We start from the raw sequence: 19155 nt of genomic DNA, 5'->3' as shown, positions 1-19155 counted from the left end.
GCGGGGAACACGAAGTCACTGAAAACTTACAGGATTTATCAGTGGAGGAGAGACTCACAAACTGCACTGAGTCAGGAAAGAGTGATCGCTAATCGTATTTTTTTAAGGCTGCAGGCATGAAATCATCCTTAAGTCCATATTCGAGCAAAAAGAGAAGAGATCTCCTTTTGTGCTCTCAACCAAAATGTGCTTTTAACACCTACCTGCCAAGGGAAGACAGTGACAAGAAGGCTGTAACCTTTGGCCTTTTGCTTATTGCACTGTTTGGCTATTTTAATGAAACTTCATTCTGCCTCTCAGCACCTCTAGTTGTTGTAAATTTTCCACTGGAGCAAGGAGAGATATCAGCTGACCACTTTATTCATCAGAGTGACAGTGTTAGCTTTCCACCTTCCTAATGAAATTCTCCGGTTGGCTGTGAAAATAGCAGGAAGCCAGCTATATTTAGCAAAGGAAAGCAACAAGTCTAAGCAGTGTGCAGAGAAGGGGAAAAATAGAAGCACAAAGTCTTATGATTCGTGCAACCAACAGCACTGCTTACAATTTTCCGTATTTTGTAACTGGCAAAAGCCAAGTGTTTTATTTTGCTCTTTAGACCGAAGTCAAGCCTACAAATTCGTTCACTGTTACGTCTAAATAAAATATTTTATTCATTCAAGGGGCAGAGTATTTTTAGATTTCAGAAGAATGACAGAATAATGTACTTTTTGAAATGAACCAGCCAGTAAGTATGCTCATATTCAGGACTTTCTATTTGATTAAAAACTTTTACGGTTAAGAAACTGGTGTATTAAGTATTTTCAGTTAATTTCCTGTAAGACTTCTACTCTCCCATAGTCCTGTATTAAATTGTTTCCATTTTTGTGAGTTCTAGCAAATTCCTTTGAGTTGAAAGCTTTAGATTGTGTTCACAAGACTTAATGCGACATGGAATATAAAATTTTTTCATGCTGAGAATTTTGAATCCTTAGCACCTCTAATGTAATTTTCATCACCACTCTGGAATTTCCTGAGAAGCATGCATTCTTTGTTTAAACCTACAGGGAGAGGCATGAAGGAATTTACTAATTTATGAGATCAATTCTATTTTCACTGAAAAGTTCTTCCTTTGACTGGGCGGAAATCTTTCTTCTAATTTCCACTTATGAGTGCTGCCCTCTATATAAAAATAGACAGTGTCTATTCCTAATACATATTCGCTTTTCAAATTTTTGAAGTTAAGTGTAATCTGACCAGAGTATGTTTAACGGACTAAGATAATTCCTAGCCTTTTAACCCAGGTTCCACCTTTGATTCATATTGAGTCTACGGTCAACTCATCTTCTAAGATTTTTAATTTAAGGGCACGGTTGTGGTACACCTGTGTGCTCAATGGCAGGAACATCTTTCTGACATTTTATCGGGCATCTGCTTCGTGAACATGAGACCTGTAGCCCAGAGCACCTGGTCGGTTCTGCATTGTGGACCCACACGAGGCACCCACAAAAAAGTTTTGCTTAAACTTTCAAAGAGATAATGTTTCTTCTTCATTTATGATTTTACTCTAAGTCTCCAAAGTCAATTACTGAATTAAAAAAGAAAATTGAAAGGCTTTCTGTTTACTCCTGGGCCAACGAATTGTTAGTTGATTAGTTTGCCTAGCTATTAATATTTTAAAGTAAGGTTCAGAGTAATTTTAGATACATACTTATTATGTTTAACTGCAAATTATCCTCCCTAGCACTGGGTTTGTTTTTTTTCCAAATCATTTCCTCCTTGGTGGGCTGCTGTGGTTGTCAACTTCAGGAAGTCCCTGAAAGCTTGATCAAAGGAGGATAAATTGAAAAAAATCAATAAAATAATGCTTAATCACTAGTCCCATCGTCCTCATTATTCTTGTCAAGCCTCCAGATGTCACCAGGGGACAATTATTAACAGAAAATCATCTTCCTGGATAATATAAAATATAAACCTTTCTTAAAGACATATCTACTCTTTAAAATTTCTAGCACAAAGTGAGAGCAAAATCTGGCAAAAACTATTGGAATAAATCTTGAACGTTTTCTTAGAATAGACTTAAATTATATTTGCGTACCATTGGTAATGCTAGTGTTCACTTTAATATGCAAACCTCTCACTTCCTCTGTAACTTTCTTTCAGTGTTTACATAATTATAACTGGGTGTTCTGAGCTCTCCATCAGGAAAGACTTGTGTCATATTTTAACATGTGTCTAACCCCAAGTCCTAAATACACAACTACTATATTTAAAAAGGGAGGGAATTGTGTGGCTCTTAAATGAGTGCCAGAGTGGCATCCACAGACTACAAAGTATACAATTCTTTTCCAGTTTGTAAACAATGGGAGTCATCAGAATTTTTGAAACATTCCATTGCCCTAGTATGTCCTGAGTCCAGCCAAGGGTTGAGTTCATAGTGAACTCAACATACTCCGTAACACTTTAACTGGCTCCTCCTGGCAGGGGCTTCTCCTGGCTTAGACAGAGGGTGCCAGTCTTTTTTTACAAGGACCATTGGTGTCAAGTCTTCAACTTCACTCTAGGAAGCTGTGCTGGCTCTCATGTTGTCTCAACATATCATTTAAATCATTTTGCTAATGAAGCTTACATGGATTTGTCTTGGTTGCCCAAGCAGATGTTAACTTCCTGAGCACCTTAACTCATTCAGTTCCCTACAGTTTTTAGTTTAGGTGTTCAATGAATGATAACTGATTTGACTCTTTCTGGCATTATTTGGACCAGCTTTATTTTACCATCAGTTTTAGTACAATTATTGTATGTATAAAGTACTTTCACAAAAAACCACATTTTTGGTATAACACATTATCGTATTCTTCCTTTAAGGAGTAGCCTTGTTAGAGTTCTTAGTGTAGCAATATAGAGTTTGTGATCTTAAGACACTGTTTTTCACTGTTTTCCTACATTGGTTTGGAATACCGCTTCCTGATTTCGTGAGGGCAAAACAAGTAGAGAGTACTTGTTTTCACAAGACATTTTCATTCTAAGTGGCACTTCTCAAAAACACCATGATTCTATGATTTCGGGTTCTCATATTTATTTTAAGTTACTGTTTGGGAAAAGTTCCATATTTTAGTAATGAAAACTAAGTCTTTTAAGATAAATATTGGCCATTGTTGGAGGTATGGATGCAAAGCAAAGTTACAAATAATTTTACCCTTTCCTTACTCTGCATTCTATTTTATGTTGTCTTTTTCTTTTACATTTTACAAAAAAAAAAATCCTTTGCAAAAAAGTAGCTGGATAAGAACTTTATGATACTTGAACCTCAGCTCTGGGCTCAGTGCTGCATGCAGTAGAGGAAAAACAGCCCCAGCATAGAGAGTTAGAACACAGCCAAGGAGACGAGATTTATAGGCACATAAAAATTACTGAATGAAATAAGGGCCTAAAATTATAGAACATAATTAAGTGCACACTGAATAAAATACAAGTATTATATTTTATATTCACATAACCTCTTTCTCCAAGTTTCTCCACGGAATTCAAGGTGCGAATAATAAGAGCTAACAATTGTTAACACTTACTCTGTGCCAGATGCTGGACAAAGGGCTTTGGAGGCAGTCTTTACTGACTCCCCCACAACAGCCTTCCTAGGGCAGAATAATTATGATTCCTGTCGTAAAGGCCAGCACACAGGGGCCTACGGAAGCTACATCGCTTGCTCAGCCTCACACGGCTTAGGGCGGAGGGCCCGGATTTGGCCCCGTCTCTGAATCTGAACCAAACCCTGCAGCTGCTCTCAGCCGCTATTCTTTGTTCTCCAAACTGCAGGTCCTAGCTCAAGACTGTGTCAAAAGAACAAATTAGTGGGTAACAACTCTAATTTTAAGAAATAAAACAAAAATGAGCTAGGTATACCTCACATTAATATTGTTTTGTGAGTAGAAAATATTTGCAAATGATGCGACTGACAAGAAACTAAACAGTTCATAACAGCTTAGTATAAAAAATATAAGCAACCCAATAAAAAAATCGGCAGAAGACCTAAATAGACATTTCTCCAGAGAAGACATCCAGATGGCCAACAATCACATGAAAAGATGCTTAATATCGCTAATTATTAGAGAAATGCAAATCAGAACTACAGTGGGTATCACCTCACACCAGTCAGAATGGCCATCATTAAAAAGTCTATAAATAATAAATGCTCGAGAGGATGTGGAGGAAAGGAACCCTCCTACACTGTTGGTGGGAATGTTAATTGGTGCAGCCATTATGGAAAACAGTATGGAGAGTCCTTAAAAAACTAAAAATAGACTTACCATATGATCCAGCAATCCCGCTCTTGGACATATATCTGGAGAAAGCGATAATTCAAAAAGACACATGCACCCCAATGTTTATAGCAACACTATTTACAATAGCCAAGACATGGAAACAACCTAAATGTCCATCGACAGATGACTGGATAAAGATGTGAGATATACACACACACACACACACACAATGGTATATATATATATACATATATATATATGTATATATATATATACACACACATAAAGAAGAATGAAATATTTCCATTTACAGCAACATGGATGGACCTAGAAATTATCATATGAAGTGAAGTAAGTCAGACAGAGAAACACAAATATCATATATGTCACTTATATGTAAAATCTAAACAGAAAGATACAAATTTTATTTACAAACCAGAAATTGACTCACGGACATAGAAAACAAACTGTGGTTACCAGGAAGGAAGTGGGAGAGGGATAGATTAGGAGTTTGGGATTAACAGATACACATTATGATATGTAAGATAGATAAATAGCAAGGACCTACTGCATAGCACAGGCAACTATGTTCAGTATCTTGTAATGAGCTGTAATGGAAAACAGTCTGAAAAAAATATGTATATGTATTACTGAATCATTTTGCTGTACACTTGAAGTTCACATTATAAATTACACTTCAATAAAAGTAAGACTTATAAAAATATTGTTTTGTGAGACTTCTGTGTGTGTGTATTTGTAAGTGGACAGAGTCATGATGTGAAACGGAATGCTTGTGATGTGTTAGAGGCAAAAAATTTGAAAAGTTCTGGCACACTGTGCTGCCTTTCATGGAAATCTGAATCAGGCTCCTGGAGAAAGGAGAAACGGAGATTTATGGGGTTGTTGTTTTTTTGTTTTTAGTTGATGGATGAAGAGGCTGGGACCAGAAGTAAGGCAGGACTACTTCATAAAATGAGAAATGTATGGAACTGGGAATTCAGTTTGGCTTCACTGAGTGACAGCAAAAGGCAATGAACCACCCTAGAGGCTATGGGGAATGTAAAGATATTGAAAATGCTCTCCCTTCCTCCAGGTTTCCAGTCTAGAAGAACAGGTAATGTTAGTGGGGAGAGAGATGGTGGGGAAGAGGGGCATCTGAGGTATTGTGAAGAAGGAGAGCAGTTGTCACCTGAGTGACTTATTCTTTTGTGATTTTGTGGCTATTTAGAGAATGCTTTAAAAATTTCATCAAGGGAGAGAGTTAGGAAAAAAAATGTCTAAAAATTCTTCTGGAGGGAGGCAATAATAAAGAGAAGGTTGCAAAACACTGATGTAGACCAGGGTAACTGCGAATGCAAAAACCAGAGAAGAAATTTTGGGTGGGGAGAGGTTGCGAATTAAAAGGCCAGATGTAGTAGGTGCAGAAAAAATTAGAAGAGATGGATGGAAAAGAACTAATAAGTCAGTAGGCTTCCGGGAGACAATTCGGGGAGTGTGGCAACTAAGACCTGGGGGATCTGTGGGGAGGGAAGAAATGAATGCAAGAGAAATGGGGAAAGGAGATTTAAAAATACTAATGTGCATTGGGAGTAAAATCCCTCTGATGCTGGTCTGAAGAAGCACGTGAGGGTTAGAATTACACTTACTTAGTTTTGACTTAGTAGTGGCATCAAGAAGTCAGTTTTTTGGGATGAATCATCTGTGCTTTTTTGATCTTACCCAAAATGCTACAAAATGCCACTATCATAGATTCTCTAGTGCCCTCCAATAACACAACTGCGAAGGCCGGATTATTTAGAAGCCATGACAATTGATTTTGTTTCTTTGATGGAGCATCTGAAGCGACTGGGTCTCACGAACCCTGGACTTTATTTGGGTCATGCAGTTTATATAATTATCCCGGAGCCATTTAAGCTGGATGGCTGAATTCTTTAGAGCTGCCTCAAAGACATTCAGTTGTGTTTTGTGCAACTTTGAACAGCTGTCTACATGAATGCCACCAGTCCAGGGAAGTCCAAAGACAGCATCAGAGTATCTATAAAGCAATCAGGCATCCTCAGCATTTTCTTGTCCTTAGGAAGGAGCTGTGTCTTCCAATGGTGTCGAGAGATGATTCTTCAGAGATCTTGCTGCAAAATCAGTGTCATTCTTGGGAGATAAGTTGAAATCTACCTTGTTCCACTCACTAGCTTAAAAAGACAGGATCCTCCTTTAAATGAATCATAATAGGGTCTATTTTCCACTGCCAGGGATGTACACAAAAACACTTGTTGTATCGTGAATAAAGTCTTTGTTATCAGGGCAGGTTTACCACACTCCACTAAAGTGTAAGGATATTTGTTAAATGGATTATAATACAAACACCAAGTTAGACTTCTCAAAAATAGTGCCAGACCCCAAAGGTCAGAAAGGCATCAGGCTGTTGCACTGAATTAGGAGCACAGATGTTCCAGTCCATGTGGTAAAGACTTATCCATGTTCAATTATATTAATTGAACCACCTGAATCAATTATATTAATTAAAGGAGCAAAATATGGCTATAATTAAATGCAGTTGTGTGCTTTCAAAAAGTGTAGTAAGAACAATGAACATGCGATCTAACCTTTTAACAAAACTGTTTTAAGTATAGGACATGGTGTTTATTAACTATAGGCTGATGTCCTCTGGAATCTACTTGTCTTTGGTAACTGAAACTTTACACCCACCAAGAACAACTCCACATTTGCCCCTGCCCTAGCCCTGGCAACCTCCAGTCTACTCTGCTTCTGTGCATTTTTCTGAGGCTATTCCAGACGCCTCAAGTCTGCGGACTCCCTACTACCCTTAGGTTGGCACATGAGTGTTGGTAAATGAATGAGAGAGATGAGAGAAAAGGAGCCATATAGCGGTCGAGGGCAGGCAGGGACTTCCCAGACATAGTTTGGAAACAGTCCAAATTGTGTAGTTAAAAATAAATAATGGTTTTTTTTGTAAATTTCTTTTTCCCAGTTGTGCATCGTCTGATGTGATCATGACCTTGTCAGCAAATTCTATTTTCATTGTGACTGGAAAACCTTTTACCTCATGCTCACTTGGGGGAAATTTGAGTCCTTACTGTTAAAACTTCTTCCTTCACTAATTGGCCTTCTCCTCTGCCTGAGCAGCTTCGTGGAAAGTTCAACTCATTTGTCTAAGAGTTTCCTCCTCAGGGTCATTCTAAAATTTCATTGTATTACATACATTTTATTTCAGGAATTGCTGTTTCCCTCACAATACTATTGGAGTAGTGACAGAAAAATTGTGTGCAAGTGGAAAGAAGACCTGATTTTTTTACAAGTGGACTTTATGATATCCCCACTTTCTCCTAATACTATCAGGTAGTCAATATCAATTAAAGTTTGCTTTGTTTTGAAACATTTTTAAGAACTTGAGCAACTGTCTAGAAATGATTTAAGGAAACCTGTGATGTACCATAAATGGGCCTGGAAATTAATGGACTAGAAATATAGTAACCCCTATCTGATGCTCTCACTACTTGCATGTACCAGATTGGAGTAACACTGTAAATTATCCTATTCTAGTTAGGAAAGTGCATCAGGGTTAAGATTTAAATTTAGAATTGGCTTCAAAGGACACAAATGAACATATTTACAAAACAGACTCACAGACATGGAAAACAGACATGGAAAAAAGGGGGAGTGGAGAGATAAATTGGGAGTTCAGGATTTGCAGATACTAACTACTATATATAAAATAGATCAACAACAAGGTCCTATTGTATAGCATGTGGAACTGTACTCAATACCTTGTGGTGGCCTATAATGGAAAAGAATATGAAAAGGAATATATATAGGTGTATAACTGAATCACTGTGCTGTACACCAGAAGCTAATACAACATTGTAAATCGACTATACTTTAATAAAAAAATAATAAGAGAAAATAAAATTGGCTTCATTTTGGGGGGAAATGGGGACATTTATATATAATTTTTGCACATTCTTCTCCATTATGATGTCTAGTTGAGCTCTATTCAGTATATGATTAGTCCCATGCTTAGTGCCATAATAAAGATCATAGGAGTTACAAAACTAAGTGGTTTTCTGCCAGGGAGAAAATTATCGCTGAAGAGCTAAGACAGCACACACGTGAAACTGCTTCAGGGAATTAAAGAAACCTAGTTTCGGAGCTAGTGTATGCCTTTAAATCACCCCTGTGTATTCTGGCAAAAACCTAGACCATGCTGAGAATATAAATTAACCTCAGGTTGTTTAATAGGCAGTATTTTGGTGACTGTCTACTGAATTAGACATGGTAGCCACAGGAAGCGTAGGAAATGAGGTAGGACAGAGAGTGGGTTGGGATGAGGCTAGTTCTGTCCCACCGTGTTTCCAAGAAGTTTTGTATAAAGTGGGCTTTAGGATGTTTGCTGAAACCCACTTACAGGGGAAATGTTTTGTTTGAACTTGAGGTAAAATAAGTTACCATGTGCTGGACCCACTGGCTGGCCTGAGTAAGGCAGCCAGGATGGCGCTATCTCCAGGTGCTCCCCTGAAGCTCACCCCACAGAAAAGGTTCCACTTGTATTGCCCACTACTACCCCTCTTCTTGGCACCCTAAATCTTCTTAATCTTTGTTTATGACCACACCCCACTGTATGTGCCCGATTGTCCAAATCTTCTTATTCTTTTATCTATTTATCTATTTCTAAGGAAACAAATATTTAAAATATAAGAAGTTTTTATAGTGAAAAGAAGAGATAAAGACAAAGTCTGTAACTTTTATATGCATCAGTGGAACCTGGTAGTATCTGAATAGCAGTGACCTCTTGCCGGGCTGGCTCCATGGGTGGGCGGCCTGTGCTGTCACATGGACCCCATGCTCAGGGGGAACAGCTTAGTTTAATGCTCTGTGGTTGCCATCTTGAAGCTCTTAATAGTTATCTTTGAACTTGTGGTTTGTAAGAGAAGCCTGAGGGGGCAATGGAGCATGCCCTTGAGCAGATGACATGTACAGGAGAAAAGAAGGAGCTTTGTAATTTAGTACCTTTAATAGCTCTTTCCCCCTGATTTCTAAATGAGAGGCTTTGCATTTTCAATTGTACTGGGCTTTGCAAATTATGTAGCTATTTTGTCTCTTTACAGATCTTTACATTTTTAAAATTCCACTAATTATAGCACATTCTTTGAGACTTTTCTCCTGTAAATGGTCATGCTCATCTATTAAACGTGTATCATGTTTTGTTGCAAACATTCTTGAGACTACTCTGTAGGAGTCAGTTTATGAGAAGCATTGTCTTAGTCTGTTTGGGCTGCTATAACAGAAGTACCTTAGACGGGGTGGCCTAAACAACAAACATTTATTTCTCACAGTTCTGCAGGCTGGAAGTCCAAGATCAAGGCACCTGCGGTTTCAGGGTCTGGTGAGCCGTGTGTCTGGTTCATAGACAGCCGTCTTTCTGTAACTGCATATGGTAGGAGGGGCAAGGGATCTCTCCGGGGTCTCATTATAAGGGCACTAAATTCCGTTCACGAGGACTCTAAGCTCATTCTTAATCACCTCCAGAAGGTCCCACCTCCTATTACCATCACACTGGGGATTAGGTTTCAATATATGAAACATCACTCCTTTCACTGTAATATACTTCCATAGTAGCAAGATTATGGACAGAATTCTGCCATATGTTTAAGCATTTATTAGCAAATAGACAAAAACAGCCAAGACACAAGAAGCCCCTACTCTGTCCTTTTTGACTCTCCAACAAGCACTTTGCAGGAAGGATTCACTCTTAGGCAAATACAATATAACATTCTGATGACAGATTCAGCTAACCTAGTTGGTGAGGAAACAGAATTCTCCATTCGTTGGGAGGTTAGATGACCTTAGTCTAGAAGCATTAGGCTACTGGGTGAATCAGATTCTCTCCCTCTGTTCATTCAGAAAAAGGTCCTTTAATGATGTCTCTAACTTGCTGTGTGTTTCAATGGGTCTGTCCTGTCTGGGCTTTACTAAACTTTTTGAATGCATAGGTTTTGTCTTTTGCCAAATTTGGGAAATCTTTAACAATTATTTCTTCAAGTGCTTTTCCAGCCTTGCCCCTCTTTTTCCTCTCCTTGAACTTTCATATTAGATCTTTTATTATAGTCCCACTGGTTCCTGAGGCTCTTTTCTTTCTTTCTTCCTTCCTTCCTTCCTTCCTTCCTTTCTTTCTTTCTCTTTCTTTCTTTCTTTCTTTCTTTCTTTCTTTCTTTCTTTCTTTCTTTCTTTCTTTCTTTCTTTCTTTCTTTCTTCCTTTCTCTCTTTCTCTCTTTCTCTCTTTCTTTCCTTCTTTCCTTCTTTCTTTCTTTCCTTTCTTTCCTTCCTTCCTTCCTTTCCTTCCTCCCTTCCTCTCTTTCTTTCTTTCTTTTTTCTATTATCTCTCTGTGTTCACTGATTTTTTTTCGTTGTCCTCTCTGTTCTACTGAGCTCATCCATTGAGTTTTTTTTTAATTTTAGTTATTATATTTTTTAGTTCTAAAATTTCTGTTTGGTTCCTTGTATCTTCTATTTGTTTTCTAAGACTTTCTGCTTTTCATTTGTTTGAAATGTGTTCATAAACTGCTGATTGGAGCATTTCATAATGGCTGCTTTAAAATTAACATCTCTGTCATCTCAGTGTTGGCATTTATTGTCTTTTTTTCATTCAGTTTAAGATCTTCCTGTTTCTTTGTATGATGAGAGATTTTCAGTTGACTCCCAGATATTTGTATAATACATTATGAAACTCCTGACCTCATTCAACCTCTGTTTTGGCTGACTTTCTATGACTGCGTCCAGCAGGGGTGGGGAATGCCCTGCCTTATCAGGGCCAGGTGGAGGTGAAAGCCGTTTTCTCACGGGGGCTCTGTTGACGCTGAGTGTGTGGGTCTGTGGCTCTGCATTACTCCAGGCAGGGGTGAGATTTCTGTCTCCCCACATGGTCTCGATTGACACCAGGGGTAGGGGACATCATCACCACTGGGTAGTGGTGAACGTCTTAACTCTTTGGGAAACCTCCTCTGACATCACCTCAGCAAGGTGGTGCCAGGTGCGAGTGGACCCAGGGTCCCCATTTGGTCTCTGCTGACACCACAGGGCCAGCAACTCATGGGTTGGCTGAGATGAGAGTCTCTGCTCCCTTGTAAGCCTTCTCTGACGCCATCTTGGAGTGGCAGTAGGGAGTGGGGAGCCTTGTTACAGCCTCTAGAGGATAGAACCCTTGGCTTCTATGGGTGGGAGGTGGGGCAGAAGTAAAGTCATTATTGTCTAAAATTTTCAGTCTTGCTAGGCTGCCCCATTCCTGCTCTTTTGACCAGAGAGTGCAGGCTTCTGTTGGGACTTTTTTTTACCTACGCCATTTGGTATTTCTGGGTTGCCAATGTCTTCAGGTCCAAGTCAGAGACATATGCAGCAAAAAGAAAACCCAGGGAACTTAACACCTTGTCATTCCTTGGGTCTCATGGTCCCTGGCCAGTCTGCCTAGTTCTCTCCACCTCTCAGTGTTTTCATTGGTTTGTTTTACATATATGTCCATTATGTATGTAACATGTGGCCATATATATTAGTTGTACTTAGCAGGAGGAATAGGGGAAAGTACCCTCTACTCCATCTTCACTGAAGTGAAAGCCATCTATTACTGTTATTTTTAAAACAGTTTTTAAAAGACCAGTTTTAGGTCCACAACAAAATTGAGAGGAAGGTACAGAGATTTCCCGTATAATCCTGCTCCTGCACATGCATAGTGTCCCCCATGATCAACATCATTACCAGATGGTACATTTGTTACCAGGGATGAGCCTACATTGACACATCACTCAAAGTCCATATTTTACCTTAGGGCTCACGCTTGGTGTTGTACATTCTGTGGGTCTGGACAACTGTATAATGGCATGTGTCTATAATATAGCATCATACAAAATATTTACACCATCTTAAAAATCCTCTTTGCTCTGCCTATTCATCCCCCCTCCCCAACTGATCTTCTTATTGTTTCCATTGTTTTGCCTTTTCTAGGAGGTCATATAGTTGGGATCCTTCTTGGATTGGCTTCTTTCACTTAGTAATATGCACTTGAGTTCCCTCCACATTTTTTACGGCTTGATGGCTTCGTTCCTGTTAGTTCTGAGTAGTATTCCATTGTCTGGATGTACCACCTTTTATTTATCCATTCACCTACTGAAGGACATCTTGGTTGCTTCCAAGTTTTGGCAATTATGAATGAAGCTGCTATAAATATCCATGGGCAGATTTTTATGTGGACATGTTTTCACCTCCTTTGGGTAAATTTCAAGGAGAGTGATTGTTGAATCATATAATAAGAATATGTTTAGTTTTGTAAGATACTGCCAAACTGTCTTTGTAATTGGCTGTACCATATTGCATTCCCATCAGCAATATATAAGAGTTCCTGCTGGTTGGTGTTGTCAGTGTTCTGGATTTTGGCCATTCTAATAGATGTGTAGTCATTGTTGTTTTAATTTGCATTTCCTGATGACATATAATGTGGAGCATCTTTTCATACGCTCATTTGCCGTTTGAATATCTTCTTTGGTGGGGCATCTGTTAAGGTCTTTGACTAACTTTTTAATTAGGTCATTTTCTTATGTTGAATTTTAAGAATTCTTTGTATATTTTGGGTAACATCTTTATCAGATGTATCTTTTGCAAATATTTTCTCCCAGTCTGTGGCTTGTCGTCTACTCTCTTGACATTATCTTTCACATACCATAAGTTTTTAATTGTAATGGTGTCCAGCTTCTCAGTTCTTTCTTTCATGGATTGTGTCTTCGGGGTTGTAGCTTAAAGGTCATTGCCAGGCCCAAGGCCATGCAAGTTTTCTGTGCGATCTAGGAGTTTTATAGTTTGGCATTTTTTTTTTTAGGTCTATGATCCATTTTGAGTTAATTTTTGTGAAATGTGAAGTCTATGTCTAGATTCAGTTTTTTTCCATTTGGATGTCCCGTTTTCCAGCACTGCTTGTTGAAGAGACTGTCTTTTTTACATTGTTTTGTTTTTGTTCCTTTGTCAAAGATCGGTTGACTATATTGATGCCAGTCCATTTCTGGTCTCTCTGTTCTGTTCCATTGCTCTATTTGTCTGTTTGCCAATATCACACTGTCTTGACTATGGTAGCTTTATAGCAAATATTGAAGTCAGGTGGTGGTCAGTCCTCCAACTTTGTCCTTCTTCAATATCTTGTTCACTATTCTAGGTCTTTTGCCTCTCCATGTAAACTTTTGGATCAGTTTGTCAATATTCATAAAATACCTTGCTGTGATTTTTATTGAGATTGCACTGAATCTATAGATCAAGTTGGGAAGAACTGACATCTTAACAATATTGAATCTTTCTATCCATGAACATGGGATCTTTCTCCTTTTACTTAATTCTTCTTTGATTTCATTCATTGAAGTTTTGTAGTTTTTCTCATATAGATCTTGTACGTATTTTGTTAGATTTATATAAAAATTTAATTTACTAAAATAAATGGTATTGTGTTTTTAACTTCAAATTCCACATGTTCATTGTTGATATGCAGGAAAGCAATTGATTTTTGTATATTAACTTGTATCCTGCAGCCTTGCAATTATCAGTTATTAGTACCAGGAGTTTTTTTGTTGTTAATTCTTTGGGGTTTTCTATATAGATAATCACGTCTTCTGTGAACAAAAGCAGTTTTATGCCTTCCTTCCCAATGTGTGTACCCTCTCCTCCACCCTTTTGTTACCTTACTGCGTTAGTAAGGACTTCCTGTATGATGTTGGAAAGGAGTGGTGAGAGGAGATATTTTTCAAAATCTACATTATCACATTTTTCATATAGTTTTGTCATTTCTCTGATTTAATAGCATTCTTTGTCTTAAAGATTAGGAAATACTAAAGAGCACAGGGGAGCCAATATCGTCATGCAATAGGACACTATCCTAGCCCCCACCCTATTCAGAATTCTTACAAATAAGCTAAGATGAATGCCTAAAAGGTAACAATATATTTACATCTCAAAAAACTGAGAGGGATAGTTAATATATACAATCATAAAATCAAGATTCAAAAAATCTCAATAACATAGTATTATAAAATATGACATTATGCATTTTGATTTTGAAAAAAAAATTATATAATATGGTATAAAGGGCAAAAGCTAGTTTAATATTGGTTCCTATGGAGCAATCAACAAGCAAACAAAAAACAGAAGGAGGGTAGCTCTTAGGTAATTAGAAATTAAATGAGAAGCAAAGGAAACTGATATTAATTCAGCCTGTACGTTGGGTCAAGCACTGGTACAGACATTTTATAGATGCCAAGGAATCTACACAATTGTAGACTCTATTAACAGAAGTGAGTGGCCAGAATAAGGGAGGTAACTGTCACGCTGTGTGCTGAGCTGTGTAGATGATATGTGGACATTGTTCCCAACTAATTGGAGGTGACAAGCATGGTGACAGGTCACATGAAAGGTCACTGAAAAATGTTTAATTTGAAAGCTGTCAAGTGGGAAAAAATGAATTATTCTGCCCTGAACCAGAAGTGCAAGGCAGTGCTTTCTCTGTTAATGTAGGTATTTAAGCAGTGGCAAAATGACCAGCTATTAGGGATAAAGGAAAGTGGTCTGTTTTAGGTGAGCACTGGGCTAGATGACCTCCAAGGGTCCTTCCAAGAATCCACACACCTCTATCGGCCAAGTTAGAAAAAGAATGGCGGAGTTCTAGTCTCAGGGGCGTTAGCCTCTCAAAGCTGGGCACAGCTGGCCTTCAGCTTTGAGGAGATCCAGACATTAGTAAGAAAGAAGAGGTACTTTCAGTTAAGATAAATTCCAGCTGTTATCTTAGGAAACAGGAAATACAGGGTTTCATAGGAGAAATGTGTGCAAACAAAAGCTAGATTTAGATTCCAGGGGGACTGTTATTCAAACAAAAGAGCCCTGTTTTTTATTATGGAGTTCGAAAGTACTGGGATATGGGCATTATAAAAGAGAAGCACCTGCTTGTTTATTAAAAAAAAGTAACTTCCTATAGGGAGATATCGTCTCCAAATTTAATCATGAATGAAAAGAAAAGACTCTCTCAAGTGCTCTGCTTAATTTTAGTTCTCCAAGTGCTAAAATTTTAAAAAACTGAATGAGGGTGCCATCTAGTGACTGTTTTCTGGTTTTCAATTTTGGAAGCCCTTGAACATGGGTGCCCATGGCAGTGATTTTGGAACCTAGTTGTGCATTGGTATTATCTGGAAGTTTCTCTAAACTTTGGCTTCCTAGGACCCACCTAAAGTCAAAATCAGAATCTTTGGAGATGGGGCCCTAGAGGTTCTGCTTTCATTTTAGAAATCTTCGCATGTTTGGAATTAAATGCCCTGGGGGCACGGTGTGTGTGGGATGAAGCGTCATGAACCAAATTAAAGTGCAGTATTTAGCTACTTGCTCTCAGAATTTGGTTTCAGGAATATGCAAATTGATGCTACATCTTTGTACCTCTGAAACGTAAGATCGGCTAACGTTTACCCTACAGCTATAGGCAGAGATACACAAAGATGTTTATTATAACACTGGGTTTAATCAGGATTAACTAAAAATGACTTAAATGTTCATCAATAGGATTTGACTACAAAATGACAGTAAACTCAAACTTTGAAATTCTATGCAACCATTTAAAAGAAAGGTGTTTTTCTATATGCTGACACCCCAGATGTATTGTGTGCAGAAAGCAAGCTGTATTTTTAGGAAAGAGGTGATTCAGATGTAAGTGGTCTGGAGCTGATCTCAGAAACACTGCATTAGTGTGTAGACAGAGTAATAGTTGTGATACAGGGCCATGAACGGGGCCCAGGGATTTTTTCATTGTTAACAGTTTCCTCAAATGGTTTTAATGCAAACCAGCATTTGAAATCACTCGTGTGGGCATCTTCCCAGTGACCCTCCAGTCAGACTCCTAGTCCCCCTCTAGGTCCTTGGCCAGTCCAGACCCTGCGCTGTGGGAACACTTTCAGTCGGTGATGGAGATCCTGTGCCTAATGGCTTTTCTCTGTGAACACATGATGAAAACACAACTTAAAATGAGTTTACAAGACACCCTTGAAACATGGACCTCCAGACAGGCTCTTGCGAAAGAGAACTTGTTCCCAGTGTGTGGGTGGAGCTTCCCCAGTTCACCACGATGTGGAGAGTTATCTGGTGGCTGTAGAGTTGTGGCGAGCCGTCACGTACAGATCAGTCATTCTAACAGGATGTGACCACAGCATGCGTCTCTCTACAAGAAGGGACAGAAAGTGTGACAAGGAAACAAAGAAGGAAGCAAAGGAGCAAAAGTTGAAAGTGCAAAGGAGCAAAGGGTCACAAAGGGCTGATGTGAGATGTGCTTGCTGCTCTGTTTCCCAAAGGCTTGGGTGACTGTCCCTTCTTAATCGGATTTTCCATTAGTAGAGTTTGTGAGGTAGAACCCACCACAAAGTCGTCTTTGTGACCCGTGGCCTGTCCAGTGCTAAACTCTTGTCCCAGAGGCCCAGATTGGTGAAAGGAACCAGCCCCTTCCAGGGAAGGTGTCTCAGCCCTCAGCTAGGCTAACATGTTTTATAACTGGGGCTGTGAGGTTGGAGGGATCAATGAAGACAGAGAATACAGGTGGGAAACCGTCCTCGGACCCCCCACGCCTTCCTGCAGCCAATGGAAATGAGTCTCTCCTCTGAGTCTCTGGCATCTGGTCTCATGGGGATTGTATAGTTTTGAGTAAGTGAGGAGGCTGCATTATGTCAGTTTACACTCACTTGTCCATCAGTCACTTACTTGAAGCACATGGGAGTAAGCCTCGAATCAGTTTGCATGTGTTTCTTTTTCAAAATAATGTTTATAGTTTTCTGATTATAAAAGAAGAGAAGAATGCAGTACATAAATTTACAAAGAATATAGGAAATGTAAAGGAAAAAAAAATCCCAGATGCATCCCATTTTCCCTTCCAGTCCTTAGTTTCTAAGTATATATTTATATACATTTTAAGAAAACTGGTTTCATTTTATATTGTTTGGTACCCTGTTCTGTTAAACTATTACGTCCTTTCACCACATTACTAAGTATTTTAAACATTAAAAATTTCATTATTTATCTCTACTACAATTTATTCAATCTACTATTGAAGTATATTTAGTGTTTTCTGTTTTTCTCCATTAAAAACTCTTGTTTTTTTAATTAAATCTGAATACCACTGGTCTCTCACCATTGTTCATAATATTAGCTGTTTTTAAGATATCCATTCTTTATCATGGGAGTATATCATGTCCTGATTCTCCTTGTTTATGAATAATTTGAAAATCAGAAATGAATGTTGAGTGTTTAAGAATGACATTCTACATTCTTCCAGTTTCTCGGTCCGAAACTTTAAAGTCATTTGTTCTCCTTTTCTTTCTTTTAAACCCTCATATTAAAAAGAAAAAATCAGTAAATCTGCCAGCTCGCGTTGCACCACACACACAGAACCTGACCACTTCTCGCCCCACATCTGGATGATCATGGCAGCCTCCAGACCTTCCTCTGCTCCCCCCTGCATCAGACTGCATCCTGCTCTGGGCCCCAGAAGCCAGTTATCCTTTTAAGTCAAGTCGGGCCATGCGCATTTTGCTCACAATTTTCAAGTGGACTTTGTCTCACCCCTCAGTCTACAAGGCTCTGTTGTCTGTTCCTCCGACGTTTGGGCTAGACCTCCTACCACTCCCCGTTTGCACATCCACTCAAACCATGTTGGCTCTCCTGCTGTCCCTGTTAGTTGCTTTTGAAATGCGGGCTTCATAGTGTCTAGAAACGGATGCACCGTGAGTGCCTCCTTGGTTCACAGTGGGACCTAAAGACTGAGTGAGGAGACAGGTTGTTTCCTGCGGATTACAGCAGTCGCCCTTTGAGTATCCTCACTGCCAGCCTTCTGCCCTCCAGCTCCCCCTGCCTGGTCCCAGCATCACCGCCTCCCATGGTGGGAATGATCTTTCTTAAGCTCTGAAATACACAGAGTGTCATTTAAGGTCATCAACTGTCAAGCCTCATTTGCCTGTTGGAACTGGACTGTCTGCAGCCCCTCTGAATGTGGAATACCTCAAGAAAAATGGATTTTACTCTATCTTTATTCTTCCCTTCAGCTAGAGTTCATTGCTTTCCTCAGAACTATAATCACTTTATTTGTATTTCTATTGTTGAACTTACCACAGTCTGTGTTGTGTCTCTTCTATGTCTTTCTCCTTGACTGAATTACAGTCTTATAAGAGCCAGGAGCATCTCTTTCCTTCTTTTGATCACCATGGAATTTTGTAAAATGTGATCATTTGGTAAGTGTTCTTCAACTGAACTGAATGTTCTGCCAAACAGAATCAGGTATCTTAACTGGCTGGAGTTGCCAACAGTTGAATTAGGGCTGCAGAACCAAGGCGCATATTTGTAAGCAGAGAAATCTAAAAAGTTGAGGTTGGAGAGAGCAGCGTGTGTGGAAATAAATTCCAGAGCCTGGAGTGATCTTTTCTTTCTGGGCACAAGGTGGCAGACTATGTCCACTTCAATAATTGCATATAAGTCCGCTTGGTGAGGCTGAAGTGTTCTGCCCTATTTTGGAAATTTATTTGAAAAAATAAAAATGAAGCTAGTGCAGCTTGATGGCTGAAATCTGGATTTGCATTGTTTCCTTTACAACACCCGGTGTTTTTATGTGATCAGACCACTCGCATGTGAGAGTCTGACATAATCTGGAATAGCACTGGCGGGATGATTTCAAGTCATTTATCCGCAATTTAAAAACTAACATAGTTTACTTCTCTAACTATCTCTAGTTTTGTGTGTGTGTGTGTGCGTGTGCCAAAACTGTCTTTTTTTTCTAAAAAAACAAAAGCAGAGTACTAAGAATAGTTTATTCAGGAATTCTGATGGTGACTAGTTTATTAGGCAATATGTTAAATGTTTC

This window comes from Vicugna pacos, chromosome 2, assembly GCF_048564905.1.
Source record: "Vicugna pacos chromosome 2, VicPac4, whole genome shotgun sequence".
NCBI classification, from domain to species: Eukaryota; Metazoa; Chordata; class Mammalia; order Artiodactyla; family Camelidae; genus Vicugna; species Vicugna pacos.
The sequence above is the reverse complement of the archived record's forward strand: the minus strand, read 5'-3'. Positions refer to the sequence as shown.